The sequence below is a fragment of the Homalodisca vitripennis genome, chromosome 6, assembly GCF_021130785.1.
Source record: "Homalodisca vitripennis isolate AUS2020 chromosome 6, UT_GWSS_2.1, whole genome shotgun sequence".
NCBI lineage: Eukaryota > Metazoa > Arthropoda > Insecta > Hemiptera > Cicadellidae > Homalodisca > Homalodisca vitripennis.
Window position 1 is genome coordinate 14888179 of NC_060212.1, and position 19888 is coordinate 14908066.

Below are 19888 nucleotides of genomic sequence, written 5' to 3' on the forward strand. Positions count from 1 at the left end.
ATATGTTTATTAAGCGTTTTGTAATTATTAGAATACGGTATTTTTGTATAAAAATTAAAACCGATGAGGGAGTATCGTTTTCTCATTTCTTCCTTCTTGTGGTTTGTTGTGAGTAAAAAATGCAGACTAGCACACCGGAGGACGTATCGCTACTACCAATAGTTTTGGAGGCTGAATACTCTTAAAAATCCGGTACCATATTTATGCCTGACTTAAACTAGGGGAAGAATATATTTACTAAGCGTTCTCGGTGATTACTAGAATACGTTATTTTTTTGATAACATTAAAACGATGACTGGAAATCGTTCTCTCGTTTCTTCCTTTTTCTGTCGTGGTTTGTTGTAAATAAAATGCAGACTAGCACACCGGAGGACGTATCGCTACTACCAATAGTTTTGGAGGCTGAATACTCTTAAAAATCCAGTACCGTATTTATGCCAGACTTAAACTAGGGGAAGTATATGTTTACTAAGTGTTATCGATAATTACTAGATTACGGTATTTTTTTGATAATATTAAAACGATGACTGGAAATCGTTCTCTCATTTCTTCCTCCTGTTGTGGTTTGTTGTAAGTAAAATGCAGACTAGCACACCGGAGGACGTATCGCTACTACAGAGAAGACTGATAAGAGGCGGGACGCCGAGAGAAGTAAAGCACTTGTACCAAGGCCTTGGAGATCGAGACCTCCGCAGCCCGCCAGTCAACAGTGCGGAGTGTGACGCAACGGCGCAGAGCTGGCGGTGGCAGTGGCGGCCGTAGAGAGACCTCAGTCACCGCCGGGTGTCGAGCAGAGAGCAGGCAGCCTTGTCGTCTGTGTCCGGTGCTTCTAGCAGTCGCCACCTCGCCGGTGTCTAGCAGCAGGTAAGCTAATGTAGTCAGTAGCCATCATCACTGGCAGAATTATCAGTGGCAGTGTCGACACGGTAGCTCTTATCTCGGTGTGACGTCAGAGCGATGTGGGCGCCGAACCGACCCAGATCTCCTCCTCGGGTTGAACGCCCTTTCCCCGGAGGATTCTTCGGTATCTACACCATTAGGAAAGTACCATCCCCTGCTAGCTTTCCGACGGAAAGAGGCTGTTGAAATCCGACACGGAATAGTCGCTGATCAGGATGGCAGAGTTGGTGATACGGTGGGCGGGGGGTCAGAGGACGTAGTTGCACCGGCCGCCGCTAGATGGCAGGCGCGCCCTCAGCTGCCGCTGCCACGCTAGCCTCTGCCGACTCGCTCGACGTCGTTCTTCCGCTGGCCCTGGCTCTCTGGGGTGCCGCCCGTATTGATTCGCCCCGAGGCTGCAGACGTGCGGCCCATTACGGTCCCTCGGGGAGACACTATCGATCGACGAAGAGGATTACGGCGGCGCTGATGACGTAATCGTAGACCACGGCTGGTGATAAGGACGTGGATGAACAGAGTCCACTGCGCACTTAACCGTAATGGGTATTTGATTATTTCTCTCTGAGGAGAAACAAATAATCAAATATTTGAAGGTCGCGGATGAGACTTTACTAAATCTGATTCATTCACAAAATGGGACTTTTTAATGACGCGTTTGCTGGTCCATAAGTTCATTCAACAACTTTTATTTCACAACATCACGTGGTGAAGGCGGCTTATAGTCAGTCCATTAACGCAGGGAAGTTGCTCTAGATTTGAAAAAGAATTGAAGAATCCTATTCAATCGCGATCCACTCGTCTTCAATTTGTTTTGTTGTAGGAATACTCCACTTGAAACTCACTGAATTGCTTCGAGACTAAAATAATAGAGTTAAGGAACGGTGAAAGCAACATTTTAAATTTGAAACCCGAGCTTTTCAACAGCGTTATTCTAATGTTGTGACCTAAATAGACACGCCTGATAGTTACGTAGCATGGGAAATGTTAGGAGTTACAGCAGAATAACTATACAGAATATTGTTATAGTAAGAATAAATGTAGGTTAGTGTAATCTTTTGAATGGTAAAAATCCCAATGGTTAGCGTATTCGTTATGTAAACACGAAAATAAAAACCCATCATGAAAGGTTTGTCTTATTAGAGTGGATTTTTTAATCTAAGACCTGAAAAATTTCTTTGAAACATGGTCAGCTGAATGTAATTGTTTGGACCATGAAGGGTTTCGATATTGTATACTTTAGAGTACTATAAACATGATGTAAAACTACAAATAAATGTATTTCCATCGAGATTTTAAGTATCTTCTTGGACACAGGTATAACAATATGTTTGTAATTATGTAGATAGAATAATTTTATAGTGTATCAATTAATTTAAGTACTGCAGCACGTGTCTTGTAGTAATGAGAGACAAAATATAGTACATAATTACGGAAAACACAATTCTTGAAAACTTGACATAAGCATATTAAGCTATTAAGTACAACAACTTAGTATAAATTGTCTACCTTTAAAGTTTGACCACTGTCGATTCTTAACGGCAATGTAACCATCCTTCGTTCATGACATAACTACTGGAGGGAATATTGTAAGGACTGTGTTCTTTTTAAGACTTATTTTTTACTTGATAACGAGGATCAGGATTGAAGACTGTTGGATATTTAGACACTATCTTTTTTTAATTCAAGTTATGATGCAGATATTTCTGCAACACGTGGAGTGAAATCTGTCCATTTTTCTGCAGAATGCTTAAGGAAATTTCTTGGAAATAAAACTCTGTACTGAGGAAGTATGTTATCTAGTATAATCATCAAACTTCTGTGTTTAGAAAGGAACGCATGGTTAGTGAAGGAAAAAGGATTTTTCCGGACATTTGCCATGGTTCAGTGAAACAAAAAAAAAGTAACACTACGTTTCGAGATCTGCAATCTGATCTCTTTTTCAGTTATGTAACTAACCAACCTAACACATAAATTACAAACTAGGCTAAAATAAACAAATCATACCAGAGCGTTGTTGTAAGTCAGGAATAACAACCACCACGTTGTGTGTCAACTTCACTAACTCTAAAACATGCACTTGATAAAATACTATACACAACTAATTATTAAAACTGAACTACAGAATACAGGTCACAATACGTCTGCGTTCGTCAATCAACCACCTACGACTCTGGTTAGGATTAGATAAAAAAGTTTTTTACTATGAGAGTGACTTGCCAATTATCTGCGTCTGAAAGTTTTCACATTATTTGAACACAAAATCTACACAACTTATAAGCTCATGATTTCGAAGATTTTTTGTCGAACAATGCAGCTTTTTATACCATATTTAGAAGAGTGGTAAGGCAGATTCAAACACATTATAGAAGTGTATATAGGTACTATGCAATCTTGTTATGTATGGGTGGTACGGTACATCAAAAGATCCTGCATAGATAACAGGTTCATTCATAAAGATTCTTTTCTATAAAAATCAATTCTAGGTCTTGAATTGTAGTTGATAATAGCGTCCTCGGAGACTCCGGTTGGAATCCAAATTCCATCATATTGGTGATTGAGGTTTGGTGAATAAGGTGCAATATTCCTTCAGTGAACCCCCCACAGGCAAGAGTTTGCAGTGTGCTGGGATAAACTTCCAATGCTGCAGGTGACATGCACTCTCTGTGCGGGGGGAGGGAGGGGGGAGAAAGGGGTGGAGGTAACCCTGTATTCATAGTCCGTGTACCGTCGCAGCAAGGGGTGTCGGAACATGATTATCTCCCATCTAGGCTAACTTTCTACCAGCCCCATTTATACTTTTACTAATGCACCATTGCAATCCAATTTCTTTCACGTTTTATAACAGTCAGCTGTTTTCCGAAATTATCTTTTTCGCTCCGTTCTTGTTACTAACCAAAATATTTTAATACATTACATAATTACAGTGGCGTATCCAGTATTCGTGTTGGGGTGTAAACTCACCAAGCACTTTTTATAAGGGGGAGGGGGGTTAAATCAATGTCGGGTAATCATTACTTATCTATAATTCTTAAGTATAAGACGAGGAACATAAAATAATGAGCGTAATCGTAATACAGCGAATAAAGTTTAAACTTGCAGTGCTTGAAAGAATGAATAAATATTTTTTGTCAAAAAAGTTAGGTTAATTAGGTGTTCCTTTACGTTTAGTCTGGTTCTGTAAATATCAATGTAAACATATTTTTGAATATAGCCTAAGATTTATCCCAATAAACATTTAGATACATTATAACGACCTATAAAAACTTGAAAATTATTAGTTTTAGCTAGTACACCCATGTTGATCTAAACCCATATTAATTTATCGTATTTCTAACCATGTAAACATAAATAAGCACCAAGAATGTGAGCACGGAAACTAAAAGTATCATATATCATATTGACTTTCCAGAACGTTTGAATACGAATCAATCTGGACGTAATTACCAAAAATTCAAAAATATGTGATTTTTGTGATATATTTTTACGTAGAAATAACATAATTATGGTTTACAGAAATATTCAATTGAAGTAATTTGGAGAAATAGCCACACAAAAATACTCTTGACTCCCAAATTGTTACAGAAAAAAATATTTATTGTTGAAGTTTTTGCTATTTCTGCACGTATTTTAACTAAAGACATACATATACGTACTTCTTACTCTTGGACTTAGCTGACATCCGGAGTCCTGAATTCTACAAACGAAAGCCGAACACTATATGACGAACTGAAAGAGCAAGAAGTTTCTATCGTACATCTACTGCATGATGTGTAGAATGAGTGTGGGTATCCTGCATAGTCCTGCAATTTATTTAGAATCCGAACCACGTAGTTATTGTATTGGCGGATTGGAAAAGTGTTCTCCCAATTCTAACAGACTATCTTTAACTGAAGAGCTGAAATGTTGGAAGTGATTCTTTGAAAGCCGAATTTTCTCTTTTAATAGTCCATTTTAAAATATACAATTTCCCAAAAATCTTAAATCCTTTCACTTGTTTATCTCTCTCCCATCCACATTTGCACACCAACGTGAAGCATTTTAGGAAATCAACATAGAATGTAATAGAGCGAACTTTATAAAAAGAATTTGTATGTTTGCTTGAAGTATGACTTAGGACAAGAATCTGAGATTATCTCACTGCAATTAATCCTACAAGGACTTCAGGACTGATAGGATTTTCAGGATAGGTAAGGGTGAGGGTTTTGGGACCATCCATCTGCCGAGAATTCTTGTTCCAGTTACCATGGGAATTATCACATCATGCTATCTTGAAAGAATGGAATGTTTTCTTTGTTAAAGTGGGCAAGAGTCAGTACTCCTTACGTTTAGGCTTGCAAAGATATTTGACAGTAAGGAAGTCAATGGCGTAGTGTAGTGGGTAAGGCGGTTATCGCAACATAACCGGATCAAGCAACGTCGAGCGTGGCTGCTGCTTGGATGGGTGATGGCTGAGCGATCCTGTCCTTGCAAGCAGCCCGCCTGCCCGGCCATTGGTGGTGGTTCGGAAGTTACCTTTAAGCCGTTGGTCCCCAGGTTAAGTGTTAGAGAGGGTTTCTTAGCCCTAACTTCGTCTGGTAAAATAAGACATTCTTTGACTTCTTTAAGCTCCACCCACTATAACAATTATCCTCCACAGTATACAAGACCTATCTATCAAGTTTTCCCTTGACCTAAATCTATCAAAATTTGTGGTTCGTGATATGGGATTCCGGAATATCCTTTGGGTTGCCCAAATTTAACTAATACATCGCTGTTATGCGTAGCCAGTGATTGTTACAATGGTATAAATAAGGCAGCAGTTAAACCCCCTGGGGTTCTACAGATGTGTTACCCAGTGGATTCGTTATAATCTCACATTTTCGTGGAATTGTCCTGAAATGTAAGGAAATTCCAGTAAACTATTATACTGGGACCATATCTAACAGTGTTCCTTAAAAGGATAATAGGGTTTCGGACATTTGCCATCGTCAAGTTTTATAAAATGTACAGCACAACGTTTCGAGAATTGAAATTCATCCTCTTCGTCAGGTGACAAAATAATTGGTTCTTGGAGAAATAAAGAAAAAAGAGAAAGAATAGTATTACTAAATATTGTAATTATTCCTTGTAAGTATTCCTTAATCCGGAATAATACCAGGTGTGCGACTCGTGTCGCGTAACATGCTTCATCGAGTGTGCACGCAACAATTCGAGTCTACAGCAGGTTATATGTTATTTCATTCTTGATATACCCTGCGGACAGACAGACAATTATACAGAAAAGACATTTTTACATGCCCCGGAAGATAAAATTGATATTGTGACAACATACTGGTGCTAGGCTTCAATGACGCTCAGCCAAATCCCGTGGATGGTCATGCGGCATCATATAGATGTGTAACTAATTCATTCTTGTATTGGAATAAATTAAGTTTCATCCAAAATTTAACGTGTACAGAAATCTTTCTCGACATATATTACGGATAGTTATATCACATGTGTTACCTACGTGAGAAAACAAAATATATTCTAAGTTTGTTTACGTATTCATTTATTCTGTGAGTTTCTCGTTAATTATTCGTTCACGCTCAACGACATTCCATTGAGTTACATGGACCATCATCCGAGAAAAACACACTAAGCCGACGTGTAGCCCAGTTACGAGAAACTATAATCGTGGAAAGGTATATGTACATTTCTAACTACATTTTTGAAAATAAGTGGGAAACTCTTTTTTGGAATTTTGATTTTCGTAAATGTGTAAATTGTTTTATACTGTTTAACACTTCAACTACCCAACGAAGCAGTGTTTAATGTTGACACACACCACACAATTTTAATGTAAACATCGATAATAACTTGTTAACAAGTCTCTGTTGTATGCAGACCACGCAGACCTCTACTCGCGATATGATCAAATGTATGTACAGGGTCATATGGGTTCGCAACAACCGCGAACCTGGTGTTTCTTCAGATATTATTTTTGTATTCTGACTCGTCAGAATCAAATTTTCAATTCCTTCAAAAGTCACAACCATTTAGGAATTTCGTCCATCGTGTCATTCTTGCCGGTGCAGAAAATGGGTTTCCCGAAAAGAACTTGCCAGTTTGTTTACATGCAAGTAAGACTGACCCGAGTCGGGAGGCGGACAGAAGCTGGGAGTTGGCGGAGACACTTGGCCGCTCGGCCGGTGTTAACCTTGAGTGGGAGCCAGTGAAGCCACCTCTGAGTGTTTCTGGACGTTTACGTGCAGGTAAGACTGACTGGGGAGGCGGACAGAAGCTGGGAGTTGGCGGAGAGACTTGGCCGCTCGGCCGGTGTTAACCTTGAGTGGGAGCTAGTGAAGCCACCTCCGAGTGTTTCTGGAAGTTTACGTGCAGGTAAGACTGACTCGGGAGGCGGACAGAAGCTGGGAGTTGGCGGAGACACTTGGCCGCTCGGCCGGTGTTAACCTTGAGTGGGAGCCAGTGAAGCCACCTCCGAGTGTTTTCTGGAAGTTTACGTGCAGGTAAGACTGACTCGGGAGGCGGACAGAAGCTGGGAGTTGGCGGAGACACTTGGGCGCTCGGCCGGTGTTAACCTTGAGTGGGAGCCAGTGAAGCCACCTCCGAGTGTTTCTGGAAGTTTACGTGCAGGTAAGGACTGACTCGGGAGGCGGACAGAAGCTGGGAGTTGGCGGAGACACTTGGGCGCTCGGCCGGTGTTAACCTTGAGTGGGAGCCAGTGAAGCCACCTCCGAGTGTTTCTGGAAGTTTACATGCAGGTAAGACTGACTACAGAAGCTGGGAGTTGGCGGAGACACGTGTTAACCTTGAGTGGGAGCCAGTGAAGCCACCTCCGAGTGTTTCTACGTTTACGTGCAGGTAAGACTGACTCGGGAGGCGGACAGAAGCTGGGAGTTGGCGGAGACACTTGGCCGCTCGGCCGGTGTTAACCTTGAGTGGGAGCCAGTGAAGCCACCTCCGAGTGTTTCTGGACGTTTACATGCAGGTAAGACTGACTCGGGAGGCGGACAGAAGCTGGGAGTTGGCGGAGAGACTTGGCCGCTCGGCCGGTGTTAACCTTGAGTGGGAGCCAGTGAAGCCACCTCCGAGTGTTTCTGGACGGGGAGCTGGGAGCCGGACTGTGATGTCATCAGATCCAGCAGGGTTGGGTATTTTCGGTCCGGCTGCGGAACCTCCTGCGGGCTGTGTACGCGGGCCGAGCTGGCACAGACGCACAGACTTACACAAGCGGCTATATATACCGACTGGTCGCTCCCATCCCACGGGGGCCCCAGGTGCTGTAGGACCAGTCTGCAGCCGTCAGGTCTTATATGGCGGCGTGGGGCGGAGCCCCTCCTCGGGGATTCTAACAAACTCGAATCTCTCACGAATTTTGGATAACCATTTAAAATGGTTTAATGCAGTAATAAATATTGAGCGTACAGAAATTTCAAAAATTAAAAATTGACTGTTCAGTTTCTTACCAAAACATATTATGGCTGAAACACTCACAAATCGTCTACATTCAACAAAATAAACAAAAATTTTGAATATATTAGGTGCACATTCAAAAGACGCGTGTAAAAAATTAACCGGTACCAAATTGGTTTTATTCATTCGGCCAATAACACAGGAGTCGAGAGCCTTTTTTTATCGATAGGGAAATGTTCACAAAGAAAGAAATCGATCGTTAGTCACGCTAATTTTGATGGAGGTCAAAATTGGAGGGTATCAAAAAGGTTAAAAACATGAAATAATAATTATTGTACTGATCATATTTTTCTTAGTTTAGTATACTTTAACTACACGAGCAACGATCGTTGTGACTTTCATTTTCATTACCTAGCTATTAGACAGTAATATTATTTTTGTGCTTGAAGGAGGTTTTAAGTGTATCAAGCTAGAAAAAAGTATAACCTTAAACAATTATATATTTGCGCTTTTAACCCTTTTGATGCTATCTCGTTTCGGCCTCCACCAAAACTAATGTTGCTGACGAGTTTTTTTTTTCTTAGAATAAATTCTTTTATCGATTTCAGGAAACCCTTTCTGTTATGTGCGTATACAGTAAAATTGACGCTAGCCTCTTGAACTACAAGATTTTTGTGAATTCCGTCTTAGAAGAGTCTAATTTGAACTTTACAAATTCCTATGCTGATGACGCACCTTTAGAAACCAGGCTTAAAATTTCTAAGACGTTTTACTTGGTAATGTTCATACGAAATAAATTATCCCAAAAGCACAATATATTTTTGTAAATGTTTAAGTGTACCTTAATTAAATACGGAGATATTTATAATAAATAATACATGTACATATTAAGTATGATCTAATATTTAAATTCCAAATAATCTATTTAACTCTTTTAATGGCGTCAGGACGATGTATCTACTCGTAAATGGATACATGCTAATTAAGGTTTTAAAAGCATTCCTCTCACATTATTAAGAGTTTGGTCATCTAATAGGTGTAATAATCTAGATTGTTTTGAACAGACTGAACAACCAAACTCAAATCTGTAAGATTGAAAATGGTCCTAGAATATATATTGTACTTTTACAGCATGTTTTCTATATTATCAAGAAAACATTGTCTCCAGGAGGGTTCACGTCTGTATGGTTTATACCTTCCAGTTGAACCTACACTGTGTACAGCAAAAAGTGAAGTGTCACTTAAATCTGGGCAACCTAATGGATGTCCAGGAGCGGCACATCACTAACCGCAAATGTCGAGATATTGAGGTGGAAGGGTAGATCGATAGATCTAGTCTACTTGCGGAGGATGACTGTTGAAGTGGGTGGAGCTCCGTTAACGTTGCTAGTCAGCACATAAGAGAGGGCAGAGTTGACCTTCCCTTCTTCCAAGGTGAAATGACTCAACAGGACGCTGCCCCTACCCCAACCTTACCCATCCTTAATATCCTTCCACTCTCGACGTAAGCCCAACGAAAGGTCCTTTTAAGACTAAGTGCAAAATGAGATTCTTCAGCTTCTTGTTCTAAGTGAACGAAAATGAATCATAGTGTCTTCGCCTTAATGAAGATTACAGACCTCTTTCAACTTGTCTGTGTCATCACAATAATCATTTATGGGATGCTATTACGAACAAGTGGAAAAAAATATTGCACCTAAACTTGGTTCTCTAACATAACACCCAAGGAGAAATAGATGTGTTGTCTAGGGTCGTCTCAAAACCAGTAGTTTAAAGGGATGCAATCTTTTCATCGCCGTTCTCTCGACCTCTTATCGCCGAGTGTTGTCCCGATCTGAGCCTTTAGTCTGGCTCCACTCAGGGGTCGTTGCTCTGCATCATTTGTGCTTCTGCGGCCCAACTATCTCTGTTGGTCCATGCGGTTTTCAGTTCAGTGGTTTTTAATATGTTAGGAAGATTGTGGTCACCAGAAGATGTTAGGATAAGATTTTACTATTAGGGCAGGAAAAATAGAAAAAAATGTTTCATTATTCCACGAAGATCAGGATCAGAATTTTGAATAAGAATTTTGGGATTCTCATGATAAGGCACAAATAAAAATGGTTGAAGATATGGATATGAATTTTTACGACAAATTAATTTTTTTAGTGTAAATATTAATTAAATAAATGCTATTAAAAACTATATTTCGTTAAAAATCACAAAACTCGTGTATAAGCCCTACTGTAAAAATATCTTCTTTATCTTCAGCCGTTTTATTAAGGTCTAATTAAAAGTGGCCTGAATTTTATACTTTGAATGCCTGTAATTTCTCGTGGACTGATAAAAGAATTGTACACTAATTTTCAGCCTTCAGGGATGTGGTCATAAAGGGCTATGAATTTTAAATAAAATATTTCCTAAGAAAACGTCGACTGACCATCGATTGTCTTTGAACCAATTAAAACTTAGGTACAAATAACTTCGTCAATTAAAAATTGATACAACGCTTTTCCTTTATACGTAGAGACTATTTAAATTTACAAGGTAAATATAAGCTTCGAAACTGTGACGTAACAAGCTTCGCTAAGGTTGCTTAGAAGATTTCAAGCATATAGGCTCATTTCATTGAGATGTCCTGTGGCCAGATAAACGGGTGTACATCATACAGAAAAGAAATTGTGTCAATCTAAAAGTTCTTCAATGCCGCTCTGCCAAATTCCATGATTGGACACACACTGTCATAGAACTTGTCTATGTAGAAATGAAGTTTCATGTAAAATGTAAAGCAGCTGACCTTTATCGAGATATCTTGGTACATGATACATTCATATTTTTGTCCATTAAGCTCGTTTTCATAGCAGTGTTTGAATAATAAAAGTTCCGGTGATGTTAGAAGGGAACTACAACGCAAGATGTGCTGAAATTAAATCTTGTCTCTAATTTTTAACACTAATTTTCACCATATTTTTTACCGTCTTACTGAATGAAAAATCGTATGATTGTTATCAGCTTGCTTAAAAATTTATTTATTTTGAAATTTTCGTGTTGCCATTACGGTTACCTTTAAAAGCAATTAATACGAGTATTTGCTAACGCTCAGCCAAATTCCAACTGTTACTTTAATACCCACCATCAGCATACTCAATGTTGCTAATATTATATAAATAAAGCTTTATGCAAATTACCAGTCTTTAGGTCAGTTGGTTTTTTAGATATATTCCAGCCACTTGAGTTATAGGCTTCGCTAACGCTCAGCCAATTATCGAAATTATGGTACGAGATTGTTGTTGAATATGATATGATCTCCTAGCAGCCTCATTCAGTTACGTTATTCATGATTAACCCAGCTACCTCCACAAATGAACCTAAAGACAGAGGCAGAAGTAACATAAAGAGATTTAAGTTCTGATAGTAAACTCTCCCCAGCCAAGCATGAAACGACGAAGCAGTGACACTGGTTCAACGTTTACTACACATCCTGATGTGATTATTGACGTTCCGACGTGACTGCAACTGTTCAAACGATGTCTCAGGAATAAAACTCTCAATTACATTGACTTATATGACGGGATATATGGAGGATACACAGGTGAAAATACGAGTTCGATTTTGTTTAATTGTATTTTAATGCACTCCCACAATGCATTAATCTAAATCTTACCAAGGTTTATCTCTTTACACAACCAACCTCACCAATACTTCAATCGTGTCTTTGGCTGAGCGCTAGCGAAGCCTATTACTCGAGGGTCTGGAAACTTTTAATTTCTGTCTGTCTGTCTGTCCGTACGATATTTCAAGAACGAACTGACCTTTACAATTTTCATGACTCTTCATTTCGACACAGCCAACACTGAGCTCGATGATGGGGCTTGTCTCTCCATAGAAATTGGCTGAGCGTTAGCGTATATGTTTACATTGGTCTTATTGATAACAATGAGGGCAACGAGAAAATTGCAGAAAAAAATAAGTTAACGCTATCGGAATATCCGGTTGCCTAAAGTGCCGGAAAGGTATTCAGAAGTTTCTCTAATTTAAAGTTTCTTTGAATTACTGTCTCTGTTCATTCAATCAATCTTTTCATTCAATTCATTCAACTGCGTATTCAAATACAATCACGTTAGACTCACGTCCATAATTAACAACAAACGAGATATTGATGCAGAGTCTTGTTTTCAATTCGTAACAGCCAATTAGTTCTTAAGCATCATGTTTCTGAGTCCTAATATTTTTATACTCTTACTACAAGAGTTTGAATAGTGTAAAAATAAATCGATATACTATGGTAGGATCATGCTCAGAATTTAACTTCAGGGGATAACAGTATAAATCAAGATAGTCATAAAAATGTTAAAAGTTATTATTACAAAAGTACAAGGTATAAGTTATAGCTCTCAAATTTATAGCTCTTGTCATTATTGACTGATTGAACGACAAACGTTATACGGAAAGGAATTTTGTATATCCCCGGCGAACGAAAGAGACATTGTGTCAGACTAATGAATGGTGATAGGATTCGACGAAGTTCTACCAACTTCACGGAAGAATATGTACCATCATAGAACTTGTTCTTGACTATGTATAAATTGAGTTTTATGGAATATTTCAAGACTACAGATGATATCTTACCTCATTTCTCATTTTATTCATTAAATTCGTGTTCATATCAGTGTTTAAACAATGAAAATTTAGACACCAAGTCACTACGTAATAAAGTTATACAGTATTAGCCAAAATAAACAGTACTGAAATGGTAATATTTTATTATAGTAAACACATTAACATTACATATGTATTTTACCAATAAATACAAGTCAAAGGATGCAAAATAGGTTAAACTCGGATATTAACATGACGCAACACTCGCACAGTTTTTGTAGGTTCTGCATAATTTTTATGAATAGGGGTTGTTCCACTTTCCTAATACACATGGTTATTGTTTCATTGAGTTGAACGATCGTAGATGGTGGGTCCTCGCGGAAAATGTTTTCTTTCACCATTTTCCAGACGTAGGCGTCCGATGTTGTAAGATCGGGGAGTGGGCTGGGTAAGGAAAGTTTTTTTCTAAGGGAGATGAGACGGTTGCCAAAGGTTTGTTGGAGGAAAGCAATGTTGTTAACGGCAGTGTGACTGGTTACGCCGTCTTGCTGGAACCACTGTGAATTTAACGGCAGGTTTCGTGCACAATAAAATCCCCTGAGGTCTCTCACAAAATGGATCAAGAATGGCCCTATATCCATACTGATTTACAGTAAGATTCTCTCCATTGTTGTCTTCAAAAACATACGGTCCCACTATACCCCAGACAGTAGTTGGGCGACCTGAAAAGCCTTTTCGCTGTATCAAACTATACGTATTCTTCGAGATATTTCAACAACACTAAGAATCACAGCATTACTAGGCGGGTTTTTGTAAAAATGTAATGCAGTATATAACAAGCTTGGCCCACTCGCACGTCCAATTCCGTATGAGGGAAAATCATGCTCTACGATAAAAACTTTCTCTACCGTTGTTAGCAAAAAATAACCACAAATAAGAAAGAAGGCATGAACACGAAGCCGTGGCAACAATCTACAATATTGAATTAGCTGAATGAGAAGGCAACTACAGCTGATTCAGTTTCAGTACTGTTTATTACGGCTAATACTGTATGTGTTTGGGATAGTTAGGCTACATGTGTTAATATGTCATATTTTAAAATATATTAGGCGTGTACATGTTTGGTTTACAAATTTATTTGTCTGTTGTTTACCTTAAGGCCAATGTAAAGATATTTGTTAACGCTCAGCCAATTATTGACAGGGAAAATATACACTAAATAGGCTACCATTATTAACAACTAAAAATCCAAGTAAACGTTTGCGGCATGGTAATAAACTATACAATAATTTCATTAATAAGACAAAAATGTTGCGTTAAAGTGAAAGTTGACACGTACAAAATGTTAGTTTTAGTTACTATACCACATAAAAACAAACAAGATTAATTTAGAACTTCGTTATAACTTTGTTATATAATAGCTATGAAATGAAATAAAATGAAAAATGTTTTTATGAAGAGACTCTTAAAATGGTTTTAGTCAGTGTGAATTTGAAAAGTAACACATTATAATTTCTAATTTTATAATTTTTTATGTAATTGGTATCTTATCAAACTCTTAATTCGTTGATAGGCTTTAAATTTAAATATTTTCTAGATTCGTGCGCAGACATGGTTGGTTGGAATGCATGTGGATTTGGATTCTTTTTCTTCTAGATCAGTTATTCTGTAGCAGAATTCGGTTGTTTTACTACAGACTTTTGCATGATCATTGTATTGTATATTAGCAGAAAATGTTGTGTAAGAATTTCAGGATATTCTTTAGCATGGAACCAGTTTTGAGTATTTGGCCCGATAATTAGATGCAATTAAATCCCAAACCAATTAAAGCGTTCCACAACGACTTTGGCAAAGATTACAAGGGTTTTACAAGCTTTTATTGTGTTACTCGTTATCGCATTCAGCTTGGCAGATTTTATATTCTCTTAAGTTTCCTGGTGGAACCTCACCCAGGGCTGTTCTGGAATCGATATGGGGTTGAAATATATTTCTTATGTTAAGGTAATTGTCCTGATAACTGCTATATATACAGAAAAGTAGTAAAAATTTTCATCACTACATGAAATTGCAAACATTTAAAATAACAAAAATAATTAATTGGACAGTAGGTAATTTTGTCCAAATAAAAATTCCTGAAGATCAAAACTAATGTGAGACTTTTACAGTGTCTACATAAGTTATAGCACCGGGAAGTGGTGTTTTTATGTGTAAAAAAATGTATATTTGTTTCCAAATAATATTTATTTATTTTTCATTCTTAAATAACGTTTAGTAATAAAACAATAATTTACTTCAATCATAAATGAATCTAAACATGCCTACAACTAAGAGCTATAAACTAATGTATACACTCTATAGCATTTGTATCTTTAGCCGTTTTAATTTGTGCCTGCTTATAAAGTTGCCTACATTTTCTACTTTGAATACTTGTAAATTCAAGTGGAGTGATAAAAAACCCTTTTTTCTGTACTTAGAAAAGTTACCTTAAAGGGCTAAAATTAAAACATATTTTGAAAAACCAAAATAGATTACAATACCTTAAAGACTATCTCTTTGTCTACAAAGACTGGGTATATCCTTGTTTTATGAAGAGTGTTCCATTCCATTTAAGAATGATTGTAATATACTACGAACATTAATATTACAGTAGCAATGAAAGTAATATTAACGATATATGAATATAAATTAATGATAGTATTACACGCAATTCCTCTGAGCAATAATGATTTGTGTTCTTAATTAGCTATATCTATTATGGTCACGGTACATTAAAAGTTATCAACCTGTGTATGTTTGGTAGCGATCTCTTTTGCTCACCAACGAAGACCATTAATGCTTTATCTCAATCGACCGAGATATCGATATCTGATGCCGGAGAGATGTTCAACAGCTGAAGCAACATCGTAAACTTTAAGAATCAATGTAGCAGTAAAGCTGTAGCGGGAAATAACAGCTGTGCTCTCGGCTCTAGGACCTTATCTTATCGCGGTCCAGAGCACTTCTGGTCAAGTGTCAAAGCATTGCAGCAGATAGCGCGCGTACTTTCTTGTGCTTTCTAGATGTCGTCAAGGTTTAGTTCAGTCTGTGCCACATTAGTGCAACCGAATTGATCGAATGCGAACACCATGATCAGAATCCCCTCCCAATCGTCTTTCATGACGAGAAACAGTTTGACAGTTAAATATTTCGCTTTGATTTGATATGTTGGGCAAAGATTTGACCCAGTTTTCTTGAGGATATTTTTCACCTCAGTTAAAGCACTTCTGGAGTAAAAATGTCACTTTTTTATCATCAGCAGTTTTTTATTTGCGCGCGATTACAAAATTGCTAATATTTTATACTATGAATTCCTGTATAACTGTGAATAATTTAACGTGAGACAAAAAAATGTCAAACAAAGAATCGAATGCACGTAAAACGTAAGAGCAGGAGGGAGCCACACATACAAAAATTACAAATTAAACATTTTCTAAGGTTTACTGCACTATACTTCTCCTCGCCCTTGGGGTATGTCCATAGCTTATGAAGGATGTATTTCATTCCATTGAAGAAATTTATTTTTTAATATATCGAAGAAAAATCTTTTTAAACATTGATATAACAATTAATTATGTCCCTGGAACTACGAATACCATTTTATACTTTTATATTGCTTCAAATCCAAGCAAACACTGTTGTTTATCACTTATATTAACGTGAAATATAATTTTAAAAAGTCCCAAACACGTCATAACTTAGATTTTATCATGTCATGCTTGGATCTGTAACGTTTAAACAATGTGCGGTATAAACTGTTAATGTTGGGGAGGAGGGCGCAGGATGCACCATAGAAAACCGGATGGTGTTTTCGTGTATGACGTATGACGTACTTTACCTACTCATTACAGCTTTCAAAAATATTTTGTGTTACGGCAGTCTCTATTGTGAATAAAAACGTTTAATATCCACACGAGTGAGTGAACACATTATGCACACGAGTTACGAAATTTAACAAAATAAAAAAATATTTCCGTGAAGATTTCATACAATATTATCAAAGGATAATAAGAGGACCCTTAAAAACAATCATGAAAGGAAATAACTTCAATTAAGAAGACAGCGTTAAATTGTCGAAAAGTTGGCAACATTTTATAAAGAATTCATATTTTATTACTGTTGCTATTCTACATAGTGACATCTCCGCCCATTTAAATTGACCTGTACAGACTGATGCATATTATTGGCAGTTTCGGTTTCGAATTAGTTAACTCTCTACAGCGAGGCGAAATATTTAAAGAATATAATTTTGTAAGTAATTAGAAAAACGTAGATGTTTGTAACCATTAGCGTTATTTAATGTTATCAGTCTTCCATAATATATGATAACACAATTATTTCGTCCATGTATTATATTTGAAATTTCCCATATACAAAGCAGATCTTTCTAATTAAAAGTAAGTAAATTTTGTTTTTCATGTAAAAAGTTGTTTAGATTTTCGGAAGAATTGAATGATAAAACCCTGACTTGTATTTATCATCGCCAATAAAAATGTGGGTACTATATTAAACTAAAAGATGTAAGTGTAAAACTGAAATAAACATTAAGATTAATACAATACAACGCAAGAGATTTTTATATGATCAAATTTCTTTTTATTTACTGCATTTTTAAAGTGCTAAACGTACTTGATTAGTACTTCGAGAATAATAAATCTTGAAGAAAATGTTTTCAAAAGTTTGTCAGGGTTAATTTAGAGGCAAACTGTTTTAGTAACTTTAAACTTTTGAGTCTACTTGGCTGTCAGTAAAATATTGTGCCCGGATTATTCGAAACTCAGTTTGTATCTGTACAGTTTCAGTGAGAACCTGTCTGGATTTTAGCTGTGCCGCAATAGTTTTGTAGCCACCCAGAGTTAACAACATCTATTCGGCCGCCGTGGTTCTTCTCCAATTGTTCTTACATGTCTTATGGCCTACTCTGTGGTGTTTGATTTATTATATTGTTTGAGATGTTGAACTTGACAGTTCTGGACTCTGGACGGAAAACTGGCTCATTAAAACTCTTGGGGCTTAGGGAGCTCGAGCAGCCCCCTCCGTCCCAAAATTTTTGAAAGACAAACATTAAAATTACTCCCAATAATTCCCCGGAGAATATTCTCGAGTCCTTATTTTTGGAGGATATTTTATTCTTCCTAAACCATCCAGTGTGTCAACACCTGCCCCCCTGAAATAATTTTCTATATACGTCACTTTTACAGCAGACAGGACCGCTTTTCACAACCTAAAATAGTGGATGTATGAGACATTACGCTACTGCTAGCCATTATTCTGGTACGTTAGCCATTTGATTGACTACGCTGTATATAGGACTACGCTGTATGTAGTATAAAAGAATTCCTGCATTGCTGGTGGCAAAGTCTTTTTGCGAGTATGTCTGGTGATGCGGGCACCGCCAGTTAATAGTCAATTGGCTCTCTAACCCCACCAATCATACTACCTCCATCTGCCTCCAGTGGCAGCGTCAGCCATTCATTGTTCACAAGTGAATAGCCTGTCCTGTGGCTGGACAGAATCCAACACTGGAGCCGTGCTAAGCCTCTTACGTTCAACACTGGAGCCGTGCTTGCCTCGTCATGCTAAGCATTTGCGTCCACCACTGGAGACGTGCTTATCTGGTCATGCTAGGCCTCTTACGTCCAACACTGGAGACGTGCTTATCTGGTCATGCTAGGCCTCTTACGTCCAACACTGGAGACGTGCTTATCTGGTCATGCTAGGCCTCTTACGTCCAACACTGCCGACGTGCTTATCTGGTCATACTAGGCCTCTAACGTCCAACACTGCCGACGTGCTTATCTGGTCATGCTAGGCCCCTTACGTCCAAAACTGGAGACGTGCTTAGCCTCTTACGCCCAACACAGGAGACGTGCTTATCTGGTTGTGCTAAGCCTCTTACGCCCAACACAGGAGACATGTTTATCTGGTCATACTAGGCCTCTTACGCCCAATACAGCAGACGTGCTTATCTGGTCGTGCTTAGCCTCTTACTTCTAACACTGGAGACTTGCTTATCTGGTCGTGCTAAACCTCTTACATCTCGTCATGCTAAGCCTCTTACGCCCAACACTAGAAACGTGCTTATATGGTTATGCTAGGCCTTGTAATGCTTCACAATGTTTTGTAGATGTGCAATTTAATGCAACTGACCTATGCAATGAGATACTTCATGAAGATGATGTTATTCATTATAACGCGTTTGGCTGAAATTCATACGATTTCCCAAAAAAAGATAGTTTATAGCTAAAAATATTTTTTAATGAATATAACAAAGGTAGTAACGACTCTTGACCATGAGTATAAAGTTTATAAATCAGATGAATACACTCTACCAGCTTCTTGTTACTGGGATCAAATGCTTAATTTATGAACAGACATTCCAATAATTAAGAAATTTTATTTTTATTTTTGTGAGGCCTTTCATGTTCAATGAACACAAAAGTCCTCACAAAAATAAAACTAAATTTTCTTAATTGTTGGAGTGTTTGTTCATAAATAATTAAGAATCAGATGAATATTTAAGTATCTTTTCAAAAGAGTATCAATGTAAGAAATTAATACAATTTAATACAATATGCCCGAGAAGGTTTTATTTTCCGTCAGGCTGTTCAGCGATATTTTATTTGTATTAGGCCTATATGAGAAATTTATACTCTAGTGGCATTTTGTGTGATACATTTAAAAGTTTACAGTTGTCTAAGAACTAATAATCTATTATTAGTCCTTAGACAATTCGTTACTCCTAAGTCAATTCGTTTACATCCATGGTGAACATCACCGCACATTAATATAGTCCGATAAAGAAGATATCTTTAAGGAAACTTTAAAAAATCATTTTAAAATATATCTAATGTTTGAAGGAAAGCATCATCTGTAATTTATACCATTTAAAATGTATACGTATGAAATACAAGGTGTTTGAAAAGTCTGGGTACGGCTTAATATTTTACAAACCATAGCAGATAACATCTATAAACT

At 37.6% G+C, this 19888-nt stretch overlaps 1 protein-coding gene across 3 annotated transcripts in view; it reads left to right on the forward strand.

The window, feature by feature from the left end:
* The first annotated feature begins 728 nt into the window (after nt 1-728).
* LOC124364131 overlaps nt 729-19888 on the forward strand; it is a 199112-nt gene continuing 179952 nt past the window's right edge. For 2 of the 3 annotated variants that reach the window (XM_046819349.1, XM_046819351.1), the window contains exon 1: nt 729-865. The gene's annotated coding sequence lies outside the window, so the exon portion shown is untranslated. The remainder of the gene's footprint in view (nt 866-19888) is intronic. The other variant, XM_046819352.1, reaches the window with a different exon arrangement.